We start from the raw sequence: 25,261 nt of genomic DNA, 5'->3' as shown, positions 1-25,261 counted from the left end.
TTCAATAATATCAAAATAAATAAATATTAAAATTCTTCAAAATAAATACGGTAACATGATATGAATTTGATCCAAATGGATCTTGAATCTAAACAAGATCAAATAGATCCAGTATTTGGATTCGGATACGACAAATGGATTCAGATCCTGGATGGATCAGAAACCCAATTAGAATTCAATTGGATCTTAATGGATCCAAATATGGTCGAATCTCAATCAAGATCCAAAAATCTAGTTAGAAAGTTCAGAAGATCTAAAATATATTTTTGATCCAACTCGTATTTGAGATTCGTCAAAAACCAATTCATATATAAATGACTTAATAAAGACCAATAAGGCAACAAGCTGTGAAGTGGTGTTATGGCAAGAGGTGTTTCCTAGTTATGAGGCAACCTGAGTTCAAATCTCATTAACCACACACACGGGTTTTAGCAAGAGGACGTGGCCTTTTGTCAAAAATGCCTAACATCTATAAGGGGTTTAAGTAAATTAAGTAAGATATGAATTACAACGAAATAGAAAGTAGTGCACTGGTAGGAATTTTGCGGAAATACTTTATAACCAACAGATTTTTTTTGTAACTCTTCATGAATACAAAATTTATGGCAACACACGTTTCTAGGGAAAGAGGCTAGCCAAATTCTCAAATGAGAAACCCAATAAAGATATTAAGAAACAAATTTAAAAGAAACAAAAAGAAGGGTTTTGAAAAGATTTCTATTTAATGGGCCATCTCATAAATGCTAAGGGAAAACACAAAGAGAAGGAATAAAAAAATATGTTAACGTGTTTCTTTCTTTGGAAGGAGGATCCAACCCCCCTCCCATACCCACGAATTTGAAAATGAGAGTTACAAAAATTAATGGCAAGGGGGGGGTTCAATAAAAATTTAATTGGAAATTAATAAAAGCTTTAAATAAATAAATAAAAAATAGGTAAGGGAGCAAGTCCTTTCCTCTCCATCCGACCCTTTCTCTTTTCATTTCCTTCTTCTCTCCAACCATTCCTATGTCCATTAGGGTGCGTGAACCAGGTTGCTCCTGTTACCTTCTAGAAGAACGAAGCAAGAACGTGGGCAAAACACGTGAGAAGCCGAGCACTCTCAAAGTCAAAATTTTTGTATCTTCAAGACAAGGTAAGGGCATAATCATTGTGTGCTTGTTGTAAACACCCCAAATTTTTCTCATCCATTCTCAAACAACCCTCCTCATGCAGTGCCAACCCTGTTAGGTTAGTGTAGGAGTCAGACCCGGAGTCAGTTTCAGAAAATCACCATTTTACGAACTTTCATTAGGAAAATTACCATTTTACCCCTAGGTCATCCTAGACCCTAGTCAATCGGAGTCAACCAAGCTCATTGGTCAGTTCAGAACATTTAGAATATCAATCATTTCAAGCTTATCTGAGCTCACAATGAACAAACCATTTCCATTTCTGACCATTCCTGCCAAAATGGGATCATTTCTTCAGAAATGAGCTCATTTCTCACTCAAATCCAAACCAATTGTCTCTGAGTCAGTCATTCATAGTCAGTCATACTCTCCAGAGTCTAACTTGAGCTCACCAATAGTTCGAGTGCTTTCGTTTCAGTTCAAAACCATTTCTAAGTGTTCAGGAGCCCATTTTAGTCCATTTCAGCTCTTTCAGCTGAAATTGAGTCGAGTTCAGTCAGTTGAGCTAGTGTTTGAGCCTCGATTTTAGTTCATCTCAGTATTACTGACCTTTGTTTTAGCTCAAAGCCAGCTCAAGTTCGTAATTCACTTCACTCCAGTGACCATTCGGTACCATTTCTCTAAAAATGGCAGCTTTTCTTGAAAATTCAGTCGGAAAGGTCAGTTGAGTCAGTGCCTGGTCAGTTCATTTAAGTTCTGAAACTCTAAAACCCAGCTCAATCTAGCTCATCTTAGTTCAATCCAGCTCGAACCCCAATTTTCAGTGTCACTCTGACCCAGTAGAGTCCCGAAAACCATTTCTTGAGCTATTTTGCAAATTTTATCAATTTTAATACTTTTTAAACTGATACAAGTGTCAATCGGGGTCTGACATCCAAAATTCTTTATTCAAGGTTAGCATTTTGCATAGCATTTCATGTCATTTCTCATCATTTCATATCATTTCTCAGCATTTCATAACATTTCATTTCATTTTCGAAGTCCAGAATTCCAGTTTTATAAATTTCAATCCAGATCGAATTTTAAAAGCTTTCAGAAATCAATTTCAAACTCTGGGTTTCCAAAATTGACATTTTACCCCAGGAGTCTAAATTTGGAAATATTTTCTCAAGAAAAATAATCTGTATTTATTTCAAACTCAAATTTTTGAACTCTACACTGGATTTGCTTCGCAACGGGATATTGAACTTCAAAATCGAAGCTCGTTTCAAAAACTGCCAAAAATAGCTCATTTTGTTGGAAGCATTTTCTCGAGAAAAACAATCTAGATTTCTTTCAAAATTACATTTTCAAATTCTACACTGGATTTGCTTCGCAACGGGGTATTGAACTTCAAAATCTGAGCTCGTTTAAAAAATTGCCAAAAATAGCTCGTTTCGTCTGGAAACTTTTTGAAAAGACTATTTTACCCCTCTAATCTTCAAAATGAATTTCAAAATTGAAATTTGGACCCGCTCTGAGATGGCCCATTAATTTACATTTTTATTTTATTAAAAAAAAACAAAAAAAATATTCTTTTTATTTGTTTGTTTTTGTTTTTATTGATTTTTATTTTTTTATTTTATTTTATTTTAGAGAGGAGGTGGGACCCACAAGGTGGTCACCCAAACCTCCAGCCCCAGTTTCCATTTTTTTTCTCATTTTTTTCTTTCCCTTTTCCTTTTTCCCTCCTTTTCTTTCTTTCCTTTATTTTTCCCTTTTGTTTCTTTTTCTTTCTTTTTCTTCTTCCTCTTCTTTCCTTCTTCCCTTCCTTCCTCCCTTCCTTCCTCCCTTCTTTTCCCTCTTGCCCAGCCATTCACGTAGAGCCCCTTTCCATTTCCTTCCCTAATTAAAACTAAAACTTAGGGAAAGATAGGATCTTCCCTAAGTTAAGAAAACCAAAAAAAAGAAAACAAAAGAGGAAGCTACGGCTGATCTCTTCTTCACGCCTCTCTCACTCAAGGCCTCTCCCTCTCTCTCCTTTTGTTCTAGCTTTTCCCTAAGTTTTGAGCTGTGACATCAAAGAGAAGGGACTCCAATCACAGCAGCCATTGCTCCAGCTTCCCCTTGCACAGCTGCAGCCACTTTGACAGCCACTCCTCTCACCACAGCCGGTGCAGCCAAGTCCTCCTCTTCAGCTCCTCCTTCAACCATTGGCACTACCTACCACCACAGCCGGCAATCGAGTCTTCATCTTCAGCCACCACACAAGGTGACGCCCAACAGATTGCTCCAGCCTCTTCCATCACTGCAGCATCTCCAGACTTCAAGACCTCCAGCACAGCCCGTGCCACCTCCTCCAACTTTGAAGTAGCTCCAGCCGGCGCCCAACAACTAAGGCAGCCTCCACGGCTCCCACAACCCCTCTTTTAACTAGATCTAACAAGGCCACCCTTTCCTAAGGTAAGATCCCTCATTCTATTGAATTTTTCATTACATGCTATATGTTTGTCTTCCTTTCTTTTGTAGATTTTATGCTTTGGCTATCAAGAGAAAATGATCCGTCCAATCAATGGATCGGATCCTCCCGCCTCATAGCCACAAAAAAAAAAGGATGATTCATATGCCCTGTTCATCTTTGTTTTTTTATTTTTAACATTCTCATATAGGTAATATGTGCTAGGGATCATACGTAAGTCATTTAGTTGTTTGACATTGATTCCAATAGTTTCATTAATCTATGTTTTTTTTTAGTTCGTAAAGCTTGATTTGGGTGTCCAGTCCAATTATGATTTCATGCTTAAATTTTTGCTTAAAATTTCTGAGTTTTTCGTGATAGATGTATTTGTGTGTTTGTGATTCTCTGCAAAAAACCCAGATTGATTTGGGTTCTGCAACTTTATTTCAAAAATCAAACCCCAATTCGGGTTTTGAACTTCTCTGAGTTTTCAATTTCTACTTTAGCAGACAAGAACCTACGGTACCACCCTTTTGAAAGATTCGGATTGCTTTCCAAAAATCACAGTGGATTCACGATTGAATCTACTAATGATCTGGAAATTTTTAGGGTTTTCCAAACAGTTTTGACCTCTGTAAAAAATCGGATTTCTCAGACCCTTAGGAAAATATCGATTTTCTTTTGTCAGGGTATAGACAGACCCTAATGCACTCAGTCTATCTAATATGTAACCTTTCTGCAAACACTTTCAACATTAAAGTTGTTACTAACATAATTTCCTGTTATTTCCCAAAATTTGGGAATTTTTGAATCTGTTTCATTATTTTTCCCAGATTTTCCCTTTCTGTCTAACAGATTCCAATGTCCAGAAATCTCAGAGATTTAGGTCTCTGATAACAGTATAGCATTTTCCAAACCATAACCCAAATCCCAATGGTGTAAAAAGATAAAATCTTGCTATGTTTGTCAAAAACATTTTCCCACAATTTCAGCCTTTTTCCAATCAGTATTTCATTTTTCCCATGTTTTCTACCGAAACCTATCTGTTTCCCCTAAATCCTAGAGTCGCCGGATTCCGATCCAACTTGCCGGAGTGGCACAGCTCTGACCATAGGTCAAAACTAGAAAGTATAAAAATCCAAAATCCTTTCCCTACTATTCTCTATCACCCCATAAAATTTGGGAAATTGTTATGGAAATTTGATACCCTAAATCCCCTTTAGAATCAACATTTTAGGCAAAAATTCACAAAATTTAGGGTTTTTATTTGAATTTCAATATTTAAAAATATAAAAAAATAGATTTTCGAGCTCCATTATGTTTCTAGGATTATTTTAGGTGTCCATGCCAAATTTGGTTTAATTCCAAGTTCATTTGCTCCATGTGTTAGTTTATCTTTAAATTCAGAAGCGAAAATCAGGTTAAATTTGATATTTATGATATTTTCGCCATTTTAAGGTTTTTATCATGTACATAAGCATGTAGAATCATATTAGGGTTAATTTCAATCTCCTTTGCATTTCATATTTTTCAATTTTGCAAAATTTCTTTCAGAAAACCGTGGTTTCAAGGCCATAGTCTTGTTATCGGGGGTATTTTGGTCCATTTGACCTAAATTTCGAAATTTCAATTTTTAATTCTCTAAAATTTCATGCATATCATCATATTTTATCATATTATGTTTGATTTATTTCATTTGATTTTTAAAATTTACAAAAATTCTTTCAGAAAACCCTGATTTCAAGGTCATCACAGGTATTTTGGTCATTTTGACCCCAATTTCGAATTTTCAAGTTTATTTTCAAAATTTATTCATTATTTCTCATGTTTATATCAAAGGGGGTATGATTTTGGGTTTATATCTGAATAATATCCGATAATTTCCCATATTTTCGGATAAATTCAGAAAAACCTACATTTTTGTGCTAACCTTGTTTTCTAGTTTTGCAGGAATATTCAAGAAGAAGACTTAGCTTTTGTTTTGTTTTTTTATTTCAATTCAATGTAACCTCAAATGTAATAATTTGGAATAAGAGTTACTTTTTTGCTTAGAATAGGGTTGCATTGCATATAGTTTAATTTATGCAAATTTCAATATGTGATGTATGATTCATGCACATTATTTCAAATTCACTATGGTTTACACGAATGGCACGTGAACAAGCTCTTATGGAGTTTATAAACTCGGTGGGATTCGTATTTATGGCCATAGTCAGAATACGAAGAAAACCAAGATTTATGATCTTCATATTAGCCACATTCAGCCTACACACTTAGGCTAACTTCAAAAATGCACTGCATTTTTTTAAAACTTCAAAAGGATTTCTCAATTCCTCAATGAAATTCCCTTTTCAAATTCATATTCATTCATTCATATTATTCAAATTGCATTGTTTTCAAATTCATTTTCCAATTTCAATTTAAAAAAAAATCAGTTTTCTCAAGAATTTCCAAGTCTTTCTCAGGATCTGATTTTCTCAAAATCCTAAGTTTTCAAATGACATTTCAAAGCAATTCCCAAGTTCAAATCAAGATTTTCCTATGTTTTCAAATTCTCAAATTTCAAAATCCCAAGTTTTCAGAAATCAATTTTCTCATATTTTCCAGTTTTCCTGAGAATTCATTTTCCATTTCAAAAGTCATTTTCCAATGAATTTCTTAGATTTTCTCAGAATTCTCAAATCCATTTTCTCAGAAAAGCAATTCCAAATTTCAAAATCGATTTTCTAAAGTTCAAATTTTTCTGAGAAATCACTTTCCAATGCAAATTTCTGATTTCCAATAAAATTCAATGATTTTCCCAGGAATTCCATTTTCAAGCATTTTCCAGTCCTTTTCTAAATGCATTTCAATTTTCCAAAGCAAACATCATATTTTCTCAAACTTGCATTTTTCAAAATTCCATAGCACAAGTTTGATTCTTTGTGCATTCTAGGAAAAATAGATCATAATTTAGATATTTGAGTCAAGTTAAAGCACATAATTGGTCCTTGGTTCAATTACCCCTGGTAAAGGTGCCAGGAACGGTTGAACCTCGTACCGACAGGCGGATCCCATTCCATGGAATTTTCCCACAAATTTTCAAAACGGAGGCGAGTAAATTTTCAAAACAATTTTCAAAACTTTGGTCGAGTTTGACTCGCAAATTCGTTTCTCTCTCGCAAGGGAGGGGAAAAATTATGCGATGATAAAAGGTTTGGCAACCGAGATGGGACCTGTCTTCGCCTGATCAATTATGTGCTTTAACTTAGCTCATTTATCAAAATTATGGAATGTCAGCTTTAATTCCTGATATCATGTGAACCTAGGAGCCTAGACTTGAACCCAGCTGACATGGATTGCATGTAGACTAGGCATGGTTTGGTAGGACCATATTAAGGAAAATTATGCACGCTCACTTAGACTTAGGTCTGAAATACAACACTCCTCAATCTAGGACTTGTATGAAAACAATGTTTGCTTCTTCAAAAGTTTTCAAAATTCTATCTCTTTAGGACTTAGAGCCCTCTGTTTGCCTGCATGTGATCATATTTCAAAAACCACCCCACCTATGTCTACCCGGTCTTCACGTTGCTGGGCTCTCTTCCTGAACCATAGTTCGGGACAAAACCTCACAACTGGGCCACTTATTTGGGCTAATGCCCCCCTGCCACGTACCAAGGGCCATAGTCCAATGTATATCGGCAGACGCTCAAGGATGTTGGGAAAACACAAGCCTAGACCCAGAGATGAGTTTTATGCCACGTACATCGAGCCTCGGCTCGAGTATATCGACATAGCTGGATTGGACACAGTTGATCTGAGCTTAGAGTCAGGATTAGGGTCCTAAAGCTCTTTCAAAATCAATGCATTTAGAGTTGGCTTCTTAAGGATTGCTGTATGTGCATAATTGTTTGTAATTGAATGTATGATATTCATTTTCGCCTTATTTTCTCATATTTTTCCCAATTTTTCCAAAATACCGAACAATTTTCCAAAATACCTCATTTTTCATCTTTTATGAAATATCTCCTTTTTCTCAAAAACCCTAGATGATTTTTCTAAATTATCCACCTTTTCCTTTAAAACTTTAGGAGATTTTCCATTCTTTCGTTCCTCTGGACTTTGAATTTCCAGCTTTCATTTTATCCTCCCTGCAATTTTCAAAATTCTTGTATTTTTCCAAAGTCTAATTCCAGTCTTCTTGTCTTTCAGTCCAATGGCATCCAGTCAGCTCGATTCTGTTTTTCCTGAGGGTCACATCTCCTACGAGGTGCGACAAAGTCTTCTTGAGCATCGATCTCTTAGCACCGGACCCTTCTTCCCCCGGTGGTACTATGTCTGGTTCAAAAACTTCTCTCGTATGTTTCTGGACCACTTGAGCGATTGCGGGTTGGAATTGGCATCTGCAGTGGGAAAGTTGACAGTCAACGGCAATCTGATTCATGCACTGACAGAGCGGTGGAATCTGCGCACTTGCACGTTCTGGTTCCCGTGGGGCGAGATGACACTACTGATAGATAAATTTTCAAAGATTATGGGACTGCCTGAGCCAGCCGGTCAGCCTGAAGATCCGTTAGAGCAGCAGTTTCTGATCAATGTCAAGGGTCTGGACCCCAAAGATGCCATAGCTCGCATGACAGGGCGCAAGTCTTGGCCACTGATTGAAGAAAATGAGAATGAGTACGTGAGCCTGATCGAGATCTACCGACAGTATGGAGAATTTGCAGAAGTCAGCTCGCTGTTCAGAACAGCTCGAGAGAGAATTCAGCATGTGATGATTTTATGCACTGTGGGACTTGCTTTCTTTCCAAACAGACAGAACTATGTGGATGTCAGAATAGTTCAGCTTCTGAGGAGATGGGGAAGTCGACAGACCAGCCGTCTTTCGATAGCCATGGCCGCGCTTGCTTTTCTATACAAAGGACTAACCCGCTTCACACTTGGAGAGTCCATCTTAGTCGAGGGATGTACTTATGCTCTTCAGTCTTGGTTCCTTCAACATGTACCGACCAGAGCTAGTTCGTTCAGATACAATGGCAAGGAACTTCTTCCAGTTGCACGGTACCGATTCATGATCGATTATCTGCAGGAAGAAGAAGTGGCATGGGACTATTTTGATCAAGAATTATCGCCTCCCAGATACACCTATGCATATGGCAAGAGATTCAATTTGCTTGGTCCATTCTTCTGTGCTTACTATCATCCGGAGCGGTGTGTTCGACAGTTTTCTCAGAGACAGAAGCACATAGAGATGCGGCTGCTATCAGGAGTCGTGCCAGAGTTTGACCTTACATCAGCATAGTGGTCCGGAGCATACCATTCTGCCAGATATGGCTGGGACTCTTTTGTTACTCTTCCGCTTTTTCCCGGTCCTCGTGTCTCTGCTAGTTATAAAGAGTGGTGGAAAATTGTCTGTCCGCCCCCTCTTTCCCAAGTTTATTATTGATGCAATCATGTTTTCTTTCAATAAATAAAAATCTTGCAAATTCTTCAATTCTTGGTTTGACGACCTCGCCTAGGTAACAAGGCATGATTTTCAGTTGTTTTTTTTCTTTGCAAAGGAATGACAACACAATTGTCGTAATCCCAGCGACGACTCAATCCCTAGTAATGGGATATTCTTTTAATTGTCTACCAAAATTCTCAGCAAATATCTTTCTTCCAGTCAAAATCTCTTTCGAAAGCTTAACCCTCAATCTTGCCCTTTCCTAAGAGAGCATTCGTGACATTCAATGGTTCAGACAAGGTCAGGGAAGAAAACTGCATCAGTTGAAGGCATCACATATTCAACAGCTTCGGACAAAGAGATGGATTCCCCGCGCTCGGGCAAAAATCAAGGGCAGCAGGTTGAGGATGACATTGATCCTCAGATGTATGCCATGTTCAAGAAGATGATGACCAAGATGCTGGCAGAGCAAGCTGAAGCCAGTACAGAGAAAACACAGGTAAAAAAAAAGACAAAAGATCGGGCAGTCAAGAAAGCCGTGAAGATATCTAAAAAGCCTACCCAGAATGTTGATACAACTGATGAAGAGGGATCAGCAGAGGATTCAGATGAAGAGTTTGAGACTCATCAGGCATTTCGCAAATCTACTCAGGGGCAGGGGTCAGCCCACAAATTCAAAGAGCAGTCTGTCAATGACTCTGACCAGCCGCAGTTCAAAGATATGGTCAGAATGCTTCGAGACCTTCAGGCCCGCGACAAGGGCAAAAAATTCTTCACCAGCGAAGACTTCTATGATGGTTTGGATGGGGACGACAATCTCGAGAATCTCCCCAAAAAGTTTATCAAATTTGATGGTTCTGGCGATCCTAAAGCTCATCTCGCCATGTTCTTCGCTGAATGCTCCAAATTCAAGCGAGACAACCGAGCACTTTTCCTTTGTTTCCCTCGCAGTCTGGAGGGAACAACAACAAAATGGTATTCAGAACATGTCAATCCTATCGAGCTGAAAGAATTTGACAAAGTGGTGAACATGTTCATCGAGCGATTCCTCTTCAATGCCGAGGCGCTTCCCACCCTCAGTCACCTATGTGGCCTCAAACAGAGAGAAAATGAGAAGGCCAAAGATTTCATTCACCGTTGGAGGTCATCTTGCAACAAGATGAGGGACCCCATATCAGAGGGACATGCTCTGTCCCTAATTCTGAGTAACTTCTCACAGCCTCTAAGAGGTCTCATTTCTACTGCACCATCGAGGGCATTCATTGATTTGACAGAGCGAGCCGAATGGCTCGAATTGAGTATGGAAAATGGTTTCTATGAAGGTTTCACCTTCACTAAAAACAACGGCCAAACTGAGCAGAAGAAGAAGACTCACTTCACTCATTCTGTCAGAAATAATAATTGGAACCACCGTAAGGGGCAGAACAGAGATTTCTGTTATGGGGCAGGAAGTTCAAACAAGAATGACCAAAAAGGCAAGTCAGTTCCTCAATACAATAAGCCACTTCAATTAGAACAGGAACCGAAGCCTTAAGAAAAAGTAAAGCATGAAGGGTGGAGTTATGACAGGAAATTCACTCCACTAGACCAATCCCTCGAGACTGTGCTCGAGTATATGTTGACCAAAGAGATGGTCAAACTGCCTAGGTTGGCTGATCCCCCTGTTCCCATGGGGAAATTCAAAGATCAATTTTGTAAATTTCACAGAACAGTGGGGCACAATACTGAGAACTGCTTTGTTCTCAAGAATATTGTTCAGGATCTCATCGACAAAAATCTTCTGGTAGAGGGTGTCGAAGATGAAAATATGGATATTCTAAAGAAACCCTTTCCCCATCATTCTACAGCGGTCGTCTTTGAACAACCTGTTTAGCCGCAGGAGCATATTAGGCCATGCTCTAAAAGGGATATGCAAATCCAAGATCAGGTCCTTGTACTGCAGCAGGCTCAGTCCAAAGCTCGGAAAATGGATCTCATTGCAGCTTTTGGTAAAATGAAAGTATCTAATAAACCCAATGGGGTATCTCCTGAGGTGGCTAAAAGAATGCCATGGCTCCTCAAACACTTTATTAAGCCCGCCTTGGAGAAAAGTGAGACATCTGCACCGAAGCCGATAACTGCATTGTCTAATGTCTCAATTTTGGATCTAGCTCAAGCTTCCACCAAACACCAGCAAGTGTTGAATGATCTGTTGCGGAAAATCAAAGTGAAACCGAGCATAACTCCAGAAGACATGGCCCAGATAGTCAATCAGGCCATGACAAATGCTCCGATCACTTTCTTAGATGCAGATCTTTCCAAGCCGCATGTGTTTCACAACAACACTTTGTATGTTGTGATTCGAGCCAGAGGAATGACTGTTCCTCATGTGCTGATAGATGGAGGTAGCAGTCTTAATATATGCCCAGAAATGACAACCAAAGCTTTGGGCATCAAAGAAGAGGAATATATCCCGGACCCGGTCACTATATACGGGTTTGATAATCATGGTCAGACAACGAAAGGAAAAGTTTTCTTGGAGATTTTCATCGACTATTTAGTCCACTCTGTCCTTTTTCATGTGGTCAATGTGCCACCCACCTATAATCTGCTTCTCGGGAGACCGTGGATTCACAATACGAATGTTGTGCCGTCTACTCTGCATCAGTGTGTCAAATGGTCAAAAGGTGGAATGATCACAACAGTCTTGGGCGAGGATCCAGAACAGAGGCTTGCACAACCCATGGTTCCTAGGCCCACTTTTACTACTGATATCCCTAGCATTAGGGGCATTGATGAGGTCAGCTTTGAAGAAAATTCGAGAATACTGCAGACGGCTGAACAGCCAGCACATACAGTGGCCATGACTCGATAGAGAGGCCCATAGTTTTTCAAGATTGGAGGACGAATTGACTATAGCACATTAAAAAATCATCCATTGTTCTCCCAATTTATGAAGGCCAAAAAGGGATTTGATCTGTTAGTAAAGCATGGTTATCAGCCTTTTCAAGACCTGGGAAAAAATGGAGATGGTCGTCTCGAGCCAGTAATTCCTCAGCACTATCCTCAGAGGGCCGGATTGGGCTTTAATGGTAGAAGATCTCAGAAGGGCACTATCTTTGTCAAAGGGATGCACTAAGGGCATCTGCTTGTCTTTCATTTTTATTCTTTTGTTTTCACATTTAGGATGATATCCCGTTTCATTTCAATCATTGTCCTCAATTCAATCTTTCAATAAAGTTGCAAATTTCCTTTGTCTGTCTGGATGCCATTTGTCTCTTTACTTCTCTTTATCAAATCTTTACAAAATTGCCATTATTTTGCTCTTTTAATTTTCCAATTATTTTCTCAATAAAAGCAGTTTGTTTTATGATGGGCGATTTCCCTGAATCGATTTATTCTTCAATTTCCAGAATGTCTTCCCGATCTATCAAGAAGCTCGTTCTTAATCCAAAGGCCTTTTCGAAGCCAACAGTGATTCATCAGATTAAAATAAGAGCAGAATGTAGTCAGATTACAAAGCAGTCAAAAGAACCTGCAGAATTTGATTCAGCTCTTCAAGAATTACCAGAATTTGCAGCAATTCAGAAACAAGATGAGCCATCATCCTTAGTTCAGGATCCGACTGAGGATATCAATATTGGATCAGAAGACGATCCTAAAATTCTCAAGATTGGCAGCAGTTTGAGCCCGAAAGAGAAAGAAAGGCTCACCCATTTTTCAAGCAACATGAAGAAGTGTTCGCGTGGACGTATGAGGACATGCCAGGTCTAGATACCAAATTTGTTGAGCATCGTCTCATCCTAAAACCAGATGTCAAGCCGGTTAAGCAGAAACTGAGAAAGATGGATCCTCGAGTGGAACAACAAGTTAAGGAAGGTCTAGAAGACCTACTCAAAGCAGGGTTCATTCGAACCATTGACTATCTAGATTGGCTAGCAAATATTGTTGCTGTTCTCAAGAAAAATGCAGGTCACGCTATGTTCTCTTTTATGGATGGATATTCCGGATATAATCAGATCAAGTTGGCCGCTCATGATCAGTCCAAGACGTCTTTCACTACTCCTTGGGGCACTTTTTGCTATACAGTCATGCCATTTGAGCTTAAGAATGCTGGAGCCACTTATTAGCGTGCTATGGCCGTCATTTTCCATGATTAGATGCACAAAATCATGGATGCCTATGTCGATGATATTCTAGTAAAGTCCAAAGAAGAGTAAGATCACATCGAAGCTCTCAATCAAGTTTTCAAGCGGCTCATTCTTTACAAGCTAAGACTCAATCCACAAAAATGTGTTTTTGGAGTCGAATCTGGCAAATTGTTAGGCTTTCTAGTCAGTAAAAAGGGGATAGAAGTTGATCCCGCTAAGGCCAAAGCTATCATTGACATGTCTCCCTCGACTAATCTGAAAGAATTGCGTAGCCTTCAGGAACGTATGCAATCAATTCGGCGATTCATATCCAATTTGGCCATGAGATGTGAGCCTTTCAATCATTTGCTCAGAAAAGGAGTGAAATTCGAATGGGGACCAGAGTGTCAGCAATCATTCGAACGCATCAAGAAATATTTGCTCAATCCTTCTATGTTAAAGCCGTCAGAATTGGGGAAACCCCTACTGCTATACATTTCAGTTAATCAAGTGGCTTGTGGCGGATTCGTGGCACAATACGAAGAAGGCAGTCTGATAGAGCATGCCATTTACTATATGAGCAAAACCTTCATTGATTATGAGAAGAAATACTCTCAGATAGAGAAGACATGTCTAGCTTTGGTTTGGATGTGTCAGAAATTAAGACACTATCTGTTGGCATCTGAAGTCAAGATCCTATCCAAATTAAATCCTCTCAAGTACATTCTAGAGCAACCCTTCCTCAGTGGACGGATTGCCAAATGGCAAGTCCTATTGATGCAATACGATTTGGAATATGTCTCTCAGCAATCTATCAAAGGACAAGCAATTGCAGATCAATTGGCAGATTTTTCTCTAGTAGAGGATGTTAAAGCCGATGATGATTTCCCCGATGAGTGGATCTGCAATGTTCAACAATCTCCAATTTGGAATTTATTCTTTGACGGTTCCAAGAATATGGTAGGCATAGGAATCGGGATTCTGTTGATCACACCTAAGAAGGAAATGATCCCCTTTTCTCTCAAATTAGATTTTCAGTGCACTCATAATATGGTCGAGTATGAAGCTTTGATACAAGGTTTGAAAATTCTACAAGACTTCAATGTTAAAAGAGTGCATGCTTATGGCGACTCTTTGCTCGTCGTCAATCAAGTCTTAGTTGAATGGCAAGTGAGGCATCAGAAATTACTTCCTTATCAAAAGATCGTCTCAACTCTTGTCAGCAATTTCGAAGAAATCCAACTTTTTCATGTCAAGAGAGACTTCAATCAAATTGCAGACAGTTTAGCCAATCTGGGATCCATCATGTCTTTCAAGAGCGGAGAATCTTTTCGCTCCTTTGAAATTGGCAGACTTGCTCAACCTGCTTTCGTCCCAGTAGAGCAGATAAACCAGGCTGAGCAAAAGAAGAAGCCTTGGTATTATGACATCAAGAATTTTATTGAAACTAGCGAATTTCCTTCAGAGCTCTCAAAGAAAGAGCGGCGAGCAATTCAGCGCATGTCTGCTCGATATTTTATTCTTGCCAACATCATTTATCGTCGTGGATTCAGTTCTGAATATTTCAGATGTTTGGATGAAGAAGAAGCCAAAGAAGTTGTGCAAGAAGCACATGAAGGCATTTGTGGTGGTCACGTTGGCTACCAAACTCTTGTCAAACAAATCATCCGAGCAGGATATTACTGGAGAACTATGCAACAAGATTGCTATCATTTTGTGAAGAAGTGTGTTCAATGCCAGATGCATGCACCTTCCATTCATGCGCCAACGACATATTTGCAATCTGTCGTTTCGCCATGGCCATTTTCTATGTGGGCTTTTGATGTTGTAGGCCCCATTACTCCTTCTGCTTCAAATGGCCACAAATATTTTCTTGCCGCAACAGAATATTTTACTAAATGGGTAGAAGCAGTCACTCTACGCATAGTAGAAGGTCGACATGTGGTCTCATTCATCCACAAGAATATCCTATGTCGTTTTGGCATACCACATGATATTGTGTCAGATAATGGCAGTCATTTCAAGAATGAGAGAATGAGGACTTTCTGTTTGAAGTTCAAAATCCATCATCATTTCTCCGCTCCTTATTATCCTCAAGGAAATGGCCAAGCAGAGGCCACCAATAAGATTTTGATTCAAATCCTGGAGCGAACTTTGGAAACAGGCCGTGACTGGCATGAGAAGATTCATGATGCATTGTGGGCGTATCGAACCACCATTCGAACTCCAACTAATGCTACTCCGTCAGAACTTGTCTACGGAACCGAAGTAGTATTGCCTCTACATGTTTAGAAACCTGCTCTGAAATTTGCATCATTTCTCGAATTACCTCTTGATCAGTATCAACAACAGTGGCTAGTACAACTTGATTTGCTAGATGAAAGAAGACTCAGAGCAGCAGAGCACGCTCAATCATATTGTCAGAGGATAGCCAGACAATATGCAAAATCCGTCATTGAAAGAAAATTTCGAGTCAATGATCTAGTGCTGAGATCAACGGTTTATCTCAAGCACCGCCCAGGTGGCAAGTGGTCACCAAATTGGGAAGGTCCCTATGTTGTCAAAAAGGCATTATCCCACAATTCGTATCTGCTCATCAATGCCGATGGTGTGGAATTATCAGACCCCATCAATGCTCAACATTTGAAAAATTTCTATACTTAAATCCTCTATTCCATCCTTTGTAATTCCTCAATATACTTTCTTCAACAATGGTCAAATTCTTCTTTCCCAGTTACACTGGGGCATTATTTTGAAAATTGTTTTCAAAACATCCTGTATGCAGGCAGGATAAACAAATCTCTCATTTTGCACGCATGTGCATTCATTTATATCATTTTCATATTTGCATACATCTGCATTCATTGGCATGCATTTGTATCAAGTTTGTTACCCATTCAGGATAAGGGATAATCTTGAGACCCCAACAATCATTCTCGTTACAATTCCCAAATATTTTAATAGCATAGGTCTCTTTCAAAAATTCAAATTTCAATTTAAAAACAAGGTATGTTTTCAAAATCCAGTGCTCGAACTGGTACATTTTCAAAATCTAGTGCTCGAACTGGTGTGTTTTTAAAAATCCAGTGCTCGAACTGGTATATTTAAAAAAAAAAAAAATCCTGTGCTCGAATTGATATATTTTCAAAATCCAATGTCTATGTTGACATATTTTTAAAACCCGGTATTCATGCTGGTGTTCTTTCAAAGTTGAGCACTCGTGGTTAGTGTCTCCCTGGTTCGTTGTATCACTCAACCTCTCGGGTTCAGTCTTTGTGTTGATCATTCATCAAAGTTCAAATTCCAATTACCAGTTTCGGCCCTTAGGCCATCCAATTTCCAATTTCGGCCTTCGGGCCATCCAATTACCAATTTCGGCCCTCAGGCTACCCAATTTCCAAGATTCCAATTTCAACCTTCAGGTCAATCAATTTCCAAATTTCCAATTTTGATCTTCGGGTCAATCAATTTCCCAATTTCCAATTTTCAAATTCCAAATTTTTAATTTCGACCTCTGAGTCAACCAATTTCAATTTCGACCTTTGGGTCAATCAATTCCAATTTTGACCTTCGGGTCAATCAATTTTTGATTTCCAAATTCCAAATTCCAAATTCCAAATTCCAAATTCCAAATTCCAAATTTCCAATTTCAAATATCAAATATCAAATTTTCAAATTTTCCAAATTCCAATTTCGACCTTTTGGTCACTCAATACCAATTTCAATCATTTTCTCTTGCGAGAGACCCTTTTTATAGGGAGAGTTCAAGGGAGCTCATTCTTTTCGCTTGCTATCCTTTGTTCACCTAGCCCCTTTTCAGGGAGAGTTTGAAGGGACTTGTGTCTATGTGAACCGTTTGCAAAACAAAATTCCAATTTCATACAAGGAACCCTTAGTTCAGGGAAAGCTTCGACGGAAGTTCGCTTTCCTTGTGACCATAATTTCGTACTAGGCCATTTCATCGTGAAGGGCCCTCTTTTCAGGGAGAGTGTGATGGACTCGCTCCTTCATGACCAATTCACCGACGTCACCAATACCGGCCCCCTTTCCATAAGAGAAGCCTAATGTTAGGAAGTTTTGACGAAAGCTTAATTTCTCTTCGAAAGTTCGTTTTGCAAACACCTCCTCTTCAGGGAAGAGAGGAGTAATTTCTATTTCCCATTTCTGAATCTTCTCCTTTGGGAAAAGGAGAAGAAAATTTCTGTCATGGATGCGTTGTGTTGTGCTTCAAATACTCGCTTCCACAAAGGATTTCAAGAAATTCTTGCCAATTTGTCATTAAATATTTATTGATTTCAAAATGTTTTATTGCACAAAAATATTACCTCAGAATACCTTCAGTATTATTTTTAAAAGGTCAAAGCTTTCGTGAAAAAGGATTCAAAATTCAGAGTCTTTCTATTGGCCAACCAAAAGGATGAAGAATAAATCCTCAATATGGCCAGCAAAAGGAAATTCAATGTTGTTGCAAAGCCATAAGTGATTGGTATTGATCGCAGTCAATGGCACATTTTTAAAGATCATTCTTGGAAAATAAAGCAGTCGAAATATCCTGAGTGATATAGAAAAATCCATTGAATTCCTATATCTCCTCAATCACCTAAAGCTGCAATTAAATATTTGCAAAAGAGATCTCTCAACTGTCGTCAAGATGAAGGCGAATTAGGCGAGTAGACCCCTGGGGCCAAAGAAGATTTGGATCATCTCCAAGATGAAAGAGTTTGTGACGGATCCTTCTAGGGAAAGTTCAGAGCACCGTCAAGATGAAGGCGACTGCGATGAGCCTCCCGACAAACCCTAAAGGATATTTAATTTCTGCTATCATCAAGAGATTTCCAACCAAAAAGCCAATAACCGTCAATATAATCCCAGAGAGAAAAGAAGGATCGGAGCATCTCTGAGATGAAGGAGTTTGTGACGTACCCTTCCAAAAAAAAAGAGAGAAAAGTCAGAACATCTCCAAAATGAATTATGATGTAATAAAATCCCCAAAAGCCTAAGAGAGCTCTAATTCTGCCAAAAAAAAAGTGGACAGAAAGATCATCATGAGAAAAGAATCCCAGGATATCAGACTGCCGAATCTGTCAAGAATCTTCTTTAAAATTTGTGAAATTCTATTATCAATATTCTTTCACCAATTGCTTTCACAATATCAAGAATACTCTCTTTTCTGCTCATATCAAGGAAATTGATAGCTTCCTTGAAAGAAAGTCAATTGCAAGAAATTTGAATTCGAATATGGATTCTACGAAGTTATGCCCAGTCGGAGGTAATACTTCAGTTAGAAAAGAGGGAATATTTTCAAAACAATGTGCATCATTTTAAATTATTTTGAATCAACAATAATTTTCAACATTTTGACATATTTTCTAGCTATCCTGGCATGAAGCGAGAGCTTGAGGTTCATCTTTGGCGCATCCTAAGATCAGTTGTTATCCCTTTTAAGGACTTGATAATGGGAGTTTTCAAGATTCCTTCCCTTCTGTTGGCATAATCTGAGCGCATGGGCTCTCAGATTCGCACACTTCCTTGTGTCCCCACTGTCCCACCATAGACAGTCCAATTTCGGCTTGAGGTTAAGCCACCAATCATTTTCTCGCAAACGGTCACCAATTTCAAAAGTTATTTAGTCTCAGCAATGAGGCGCCCAAAATCAAACCCCTTTTCAAGCTTTAGGGACCCCAATTTCATCCTTTTGCAAAACCCCTATCAGATTCATTGTGCGGAAATCCGAAGGTTCCATCATGGTTTCTTCCTTCGAGGATTCCATTCATTTTCCGCCCAATCAGGATAAGGGTACAAACCTGAGCCTCCTTTGATGAGGTATTTCATTTTCCGCCCAATCAGGATAAGGGTACAAACCTGAGCCTCCTTTGATGAGGTATTTCATTTTCCTCCCAATCAGGATAAGGGTACAAACCTGAGCCTCTTTGATGAGGTATTTCATTTTCCGCCCAATCAGGATAAGGGTACAAACCTGAGCCTCTTTTGATGAGGTATTTCATTTTCCGCCCAATCAGGATAAGGGTACAAACCTGAGCCTCCTTTGATGAGGTATTTCATTTTCCACCCAATCAGGATAAGGGTACAAACTTGAGCCTCCTTTGATGAGGTATTTCATTTTCCGCCCAATCAGGATAAGGGTACAAACCTGAGCCTCCTTTGATGAGGTATTTCATTTTCCGCCCAATCAGGATAAGGGTACAAACCTGAGCCTCTTTTGATGAGGTATTTCATTTCTCGATCAGGTTAAGGGTTAAGCCTGAGCCTCATTTTAATGAGGTGTTTCATTTTCCGGTCAGGTTAAGGGTCAAACCTGAGCTTCGTTTCTACACGAGGTATTTTCCGTCCCATCCAGGTTAAGGGCAAAACCTGAATCTCACTTCTTTCGAAGTAAATTCTTTCCTCTTTATTCTCCATTTCATATCTACCATTTTCATAAGGGCTAATATTTTCATATCCAGTCAGATCCTTCTAACTGGGCATTTTTATAACCCAAATTTGGTGTGTTTTTCTTTGCCACTAAGCTCGTCTTCAAGCCGGCTTAGTAGCAAAGAGGGGCATCTGTAAACACCCCAAATTTTTCTCATCCATTCTCAAACAACCCTTCTCGTGCAGTGCCAACCCTGTTAGGTCAGTGTAGGAGTAAAACCCCGAGTCAGTTTCAGAAAATCACCATTTTACCAACTTTCATTAGGAAAATTACCATTTTACCCCTAGGTCATCCCAGACCCTAGTCAGTCGGAGTCAACCAAGCTCATTGGTCAGTTCAGAACATTTAGAATATCAATCATTTCAAGCTTATCTGAGCTCACAATGAATAGACCATTTCCATTTCTGACCATTCCTGCCAAAATAGGATCATTTCTTCAGAAATGAGCTCATTTCTCACTCAAATCCAAACCAATTGTCTCTGAGTCAGTCATTCATAGTCAGTCATACTCCCCAGAGTCTAACTTGAGCTCACCAATAGTTCGAGTGCTTTCGTTTCAGTTCAAAACCATTTCTAAGTGTTCAGGAGCCCATTTTAGTCCATTTCAGCTCTTTCAGCTGAAATTGAGCCGAGTTCAGTCAGTTGAGCTAGTGTTTGAGCCTCAATTTTAGTTCATCTTAGTATTACTGACCTTTGTTTTTGCTCAAAGCCAGCTCAAGTTCGTAATTCACTTCACTCCAGTGACCATTCGGTACCATTTCTCTAAAAATGACAGCTTTTCTTAAAAATTCAGTCGAAAAGGTCAGTTGAGTCAGTGCCTGGTCAGTTCATCTGAGTTCTGAAACTCTAAAACCCAGCTCAATCTAGCTCATCTCAGTTCAATCCAGCTTGAACCCCAATTTTCAGTGTCACTCTGACCCAATAGAGTCCCGAAAACCATTTCTTGAGCTATTTTGCAAATTTTATCAATTTTAATGCTTTTTAAACTGATACAAGTGTCAATCGGGGTCTGACATCCAAAATTCTTTATTCAAGGTTAGCATTTTGCATAGCATTTCATGTCATTTCTCATCATTTCATATCATTTCTCAGCATTTCATAACATTTCATCACATTTCATTTCATTTTCGAAGTCCAGAACTCCAGTTTTATAAATTTCAATCCAGATCGAGTTTTAAAAGCTTTCAGAAATTAATTTCAAACTCTGGGTTTCCAAAATTGACATTTTACCCCAGGAGTCTAAATTTGGAAATATATTCTCAAGAAAAATAATCTGTATTTATTTCAAACTCAAATTTTTGAACTCTACACTGGATTTGCTTCGCAACGGGGTATTGAACTTCAAAATCCAAGCTCGTTTCAAAAACTGCCAAAAATAACTCATTTTGTTGGAAGCATTTTCTCGAGAAAAACAATTTGGATTTCTTTCAAAATTACATTTTCAAATTCTACATTGGATTTGCTTCACAACGGGGTATTGAACTTCAAAATCTGAGCTCATTTAAAAAACTGCCAAAAATAGCTCGTTTCGTCTAGAAACTTTTTGAAAAGACTATTTTACCCCTCTAATCTTCAAAATTGAAATTCGGACCCGCTCTGAGATGACCCATTAATTTACATTTCTATTTTATTAAAAAAAAACAAAAAAAAAATATTCTTTTTATTTGTTTGTTTTTGTTTTTATTGATTTTTATTTTTTTATTTTATTTTATTTTAGAGAGGAGGTGGGACCCACAAGGTGGTCACCCAAACCTCCAGCCCCACTTTCCATTTTTTTTCTCATTTTTTTCTTTCCCTTTTCCTTTTTCCCTCCTTTTCTTTCTTTCCTTTCTTTTTCCCTTTTGTTTCTTTTTCTTTCTTTTTCTTCTTCCTCTTCTTTCCTTCTTCCCTTCCTTCCTTTCCCTCTTGCCCAGCCATTCACGTAGAGCCCCTTTCCCTTTCCTTCCCTAATTAAAACTAAAACTTAGGGAAAGATAGGATCTTCCCTAAGTTAAGAAAACCAAAAAAAAGAAAACAAAAGAGGAAGCTACGGCATCTCTTCTTCACGCCTCTCTCACTCAAGGCCTCTCCCTCTCTCTCCTTTTGTTCCAGCTTTTCCCTAAGTTTTGAGCTGTGACATCAAAGAGAAGGGACTCCAATCACAACAGCCATTGCTCCAGCTTCCCTTTGCACAGCTGCAGCCACTTTGACAGTCACTCCTCTCACCACAGCCGGTGCAGCCAAGTCCTCCTCTTCAGCTCCTCCTTCAACCATTGGCACTACCTACCACCACAGCCGGCAATTGAGTCTTCATCTTCAGCCACCACACAAGGTGACGCCCAACCGATTGCTCCAGCCTCTTCCATCACTGCAGCATCTCCAGACTTCAAGACCTCCAGCACAGCCCGTGCCACCTCCTCCAACTTTGAAGTAGCTCCAGTCGGCGCCCAACAACTAAGGCAGCCTCCACGGCTCCCACAACCCCTCTTTCAACCAGATCTAACAAGGCCTCCCTTTCCTAAGGTAAGATCCCTCATTCTATTGAATTTTTCATTACATGCTATATGTTTGTCTTCCTTTCTTTTGTAGATTTTATGCTTTGGCTATCAAGAGAAAATGATCCGTCCAATCAATGGATCGGATCCTCCCGCCTCATAGCCACAAAAAAAAAAGGATGATTCATATGCCCTGTTCATCTTTGTTTTTTTATTTTTAACATTCTCATATAGGTAATATGTGCTAGGGATCATACGTAATTCATTTAGTTGTTTGACATTGATTCCAATAGTTTCATTAATCTATGTTTTTTTTTAGTTCGTAAAGGTTGATTTGGGTGTCCAGTCCAATTATGATTTCATGCTTAAATTTTTGCTTAAAATTTCTGAGTTTTTCGTGATAGATGTATTTGTGTGTTTGTGATTCTCTGCAAAAAACCCAGATTGATTGGGGTTCTGCAACTTTATTTCAAAAATCGAACCCCAATTCGGGTTTTGAACTTCTCTGAATTTTCAATTTCTGCTTTAGCAGACAAGAACCTACAGTACCACCCTTTTGGAAGATTCGGATTGCTCTCCAAAAATCACAGTGGATTCATGATTGAATCTACTAATGATCTGGAAATTTTTAGGTTTTTCCAAACAGTTTTGACCTCTGTAAAAAATCGGATTTTTCAGACCCCTAGGAAAATATTGATTTTCTTTTGTGAGGGTATAGACAGACCCTAATTCACCGAGTCTATCTAATATGTAACCTTTCTGCGAACACTTTCAACATTAAAGTTGTTACTAACATAATTTCCTGTTATTTTCCAAAATTTGGGAATTTTTGAATCTGTTTCATTTTTTGTCCCAGATTTTCTCTTTCTGTCTAACAGATTCCAATGTCCAGAAATCTCAGAGATTTAGGTCTCTGATAACAGTACAGCATTTTCCAAACTATAACCCAAATCCCAATGGTGTAAAAAGATCAAATCTTCCTCTGTTTGTCAAGGACATTTTCCACAATTTCAGCCTTTTTCCCATCTGTCTTCCATTTTTCCCATGTTTTCTACCGAAACCTGTCTGTTTCCCCTAAATCCTAGAGTCGCCAGATTCTGATCCGACTTGCCGGAGTGGCACAGCTTCGACCATAGGTCAAAACCAGAAAGTGTAAAAAGACAAAATCCTTTCCCTACTATTTTCTATCACCCCATAAAGTGTGGGAAATTGTTATGAAAATTTGATATCCTAAATCCCCTTTAGAATCAACATTTTAGGAAAAAATCACAAAATTTAGGGTTTTTATTTGAATTTCCATATTTAAAAATATAAAAAAATAGATTTTTGAGCTCCATTATGTTTCTAGGATTATTTTAGGTGTTCATGCCAAATTTGGTTTAATTCCAGGTTCATTTGCTCCATGTGTTAGTTTATCTTTAAATTCAGAAGCGAAAATCAGGTTAAATTTGATATTTATGATATTTTCGCCATTTTAGGGTTTTTATCATGTACATAAGCATGTAGAATCATATTAGGGTTAATTTCAATCTCCTTTGCATTTCATATTTTTCAATTTTGCAAAATTTCTTTCAGAAAACCGTGGTTTCAAGGCCATAGTCTTGTTATCGGGGGTATTTTGGTCCCTTTGACCTAAATTTCGAAATTTCAATTTCTAATTCTCTAAAATGTCATGCATATCATCATATTTTATCATATTATGTTTGATTTATTTCATTTGATTTTCAAAATTCCAAAATTTACAAAAATTCTTTCAGAAAACCCTGATTTCAAGGTCATCAGGTGTATTTTGGTCATTTTGACCCCAATTTCGAATTTTCAAGTTTATTTTCAAAATTTATTCATTATTTCTCATGTTTATATCAAAGGGGGTATGATTTTGGGTTTATATCTGAATAATATCCGATAATTTCCCATATTTTCGGATAAATTCAGAAAAACCTATATTTTTGTGCTAACCATGTTTTCTAGTTTTGTAGGAACATTCAAAAAGAAGACTTAGCTTTTGTTTTGTTTTTTTATTTCAATTCAATGTAACCTCAAATGTAATAATTTGGAATAAGAGTTACTTTTCTGCTTAGAATAGGGTTGCATTGCATATAGTTTAATTTATGCAAATTTCAATATGTGATGTATGATTCATGCACATTATTTCAAATTCACTATGGTTTACACGAATGGCACGTGCACAAGCTCTTATGGAGTTTATAAACTCGGTGGGATTCGTATTTATGGCCATAGTCAGAATACGAAGAAAACCAAGATTTATGATCTTCATATTAGCCACATTCAGCCTACACACTTAGGCTAACTTCAAAAATGCACTGCATTTTTTTAAAACTTCAAAAGGATTTCTCAATTCCTCAATGAAATTCCCTTTTCAAATTCATATTCATTCATTCATATTATTCAAATTGCATTGTTTTCAAATTCATTTTCCAATTTCAATTTAAAAAAAAATGAGTTTTCTCAAGAATTTCCAAGTCTTTCTCAGGATCTGATTTTCTCAAAATCCTAAGTTTTCAAATGACATTTCAAAGCATTTCCCAAGTTCAAATCAAGATTTTCCTATGTTTTCAAATTCTCAAATTTCAAAATCCCAAGTTTTCAGAAATCGATTTTCTCATATTTTCCAGTTTTCTTGAGAATTCATTTTCCATTTCAAAAGTCATTTTCCAATGAATTTTTTAGATTTTCTCAGAATTCTCAAATCCATTTTCTCAGAAAAGCAATTCCAAATTTCAAAATCGATTTTCTAAAGTTCAAATTTTTCTGAGAAATCACTTTCCAATGCAAATTTCTGATTTCCAATAAAATTCAATGATTTTCCCAGGAATTCCATTTTCAAGCATTTTCCAGTCCTTTTCTAAATGCATTTCAATTTTCCAAAGCAAACATCATATTTTCTCAAACTTGCATTTTTCAAAATTCCATAGCACAAGTTTGATTCTTTGTGCATTCTAGGAAAAATAGAGCATAATTTAGATATTTGAGTTAAGTTAAAGCACATAATTGGTCCTAGGTTCAATTACCCCTGATAAAGGTGCCAGGAACGGTTGAACCTCGTACCGACAGGTGGATCCCATTCCATGGAATTTTCCCGCAAATTTTCAAAACGGAGGCGAGTAAATTTTCAAAACTTTGGTCGAGTTTGACTCGCAAATTCGTTTATCTCTTGCAAGGGAGGGGAAAAATTATGAGATGATAACACTTGTGCATAGTGTTATGAGGCATGTGTATGTGTTGGACCATCTCTCTGCGTATACAA

This window comes from Nuphar pumila, chromosome 11 (assembly GCF_984573655.1).
Source record: "Nuphar pumila chromosome 11, dmNupPumi1.hap1.1, whole genome shotgun sequence".
In the NCBI taxonomy this organism is placed as follows: domain Eukaryota; kingdom Viridiplantae; phylum Streptophyta; class Magnoliopsida; order Nymphaeales; family Nymphaeaceae; genus Nuphar; species Nuphar pumila.
The sequence above is the reverse complement of the archived record's forward strand: the minus strand, read 5'-3'. Positions refer to the sequence as shown.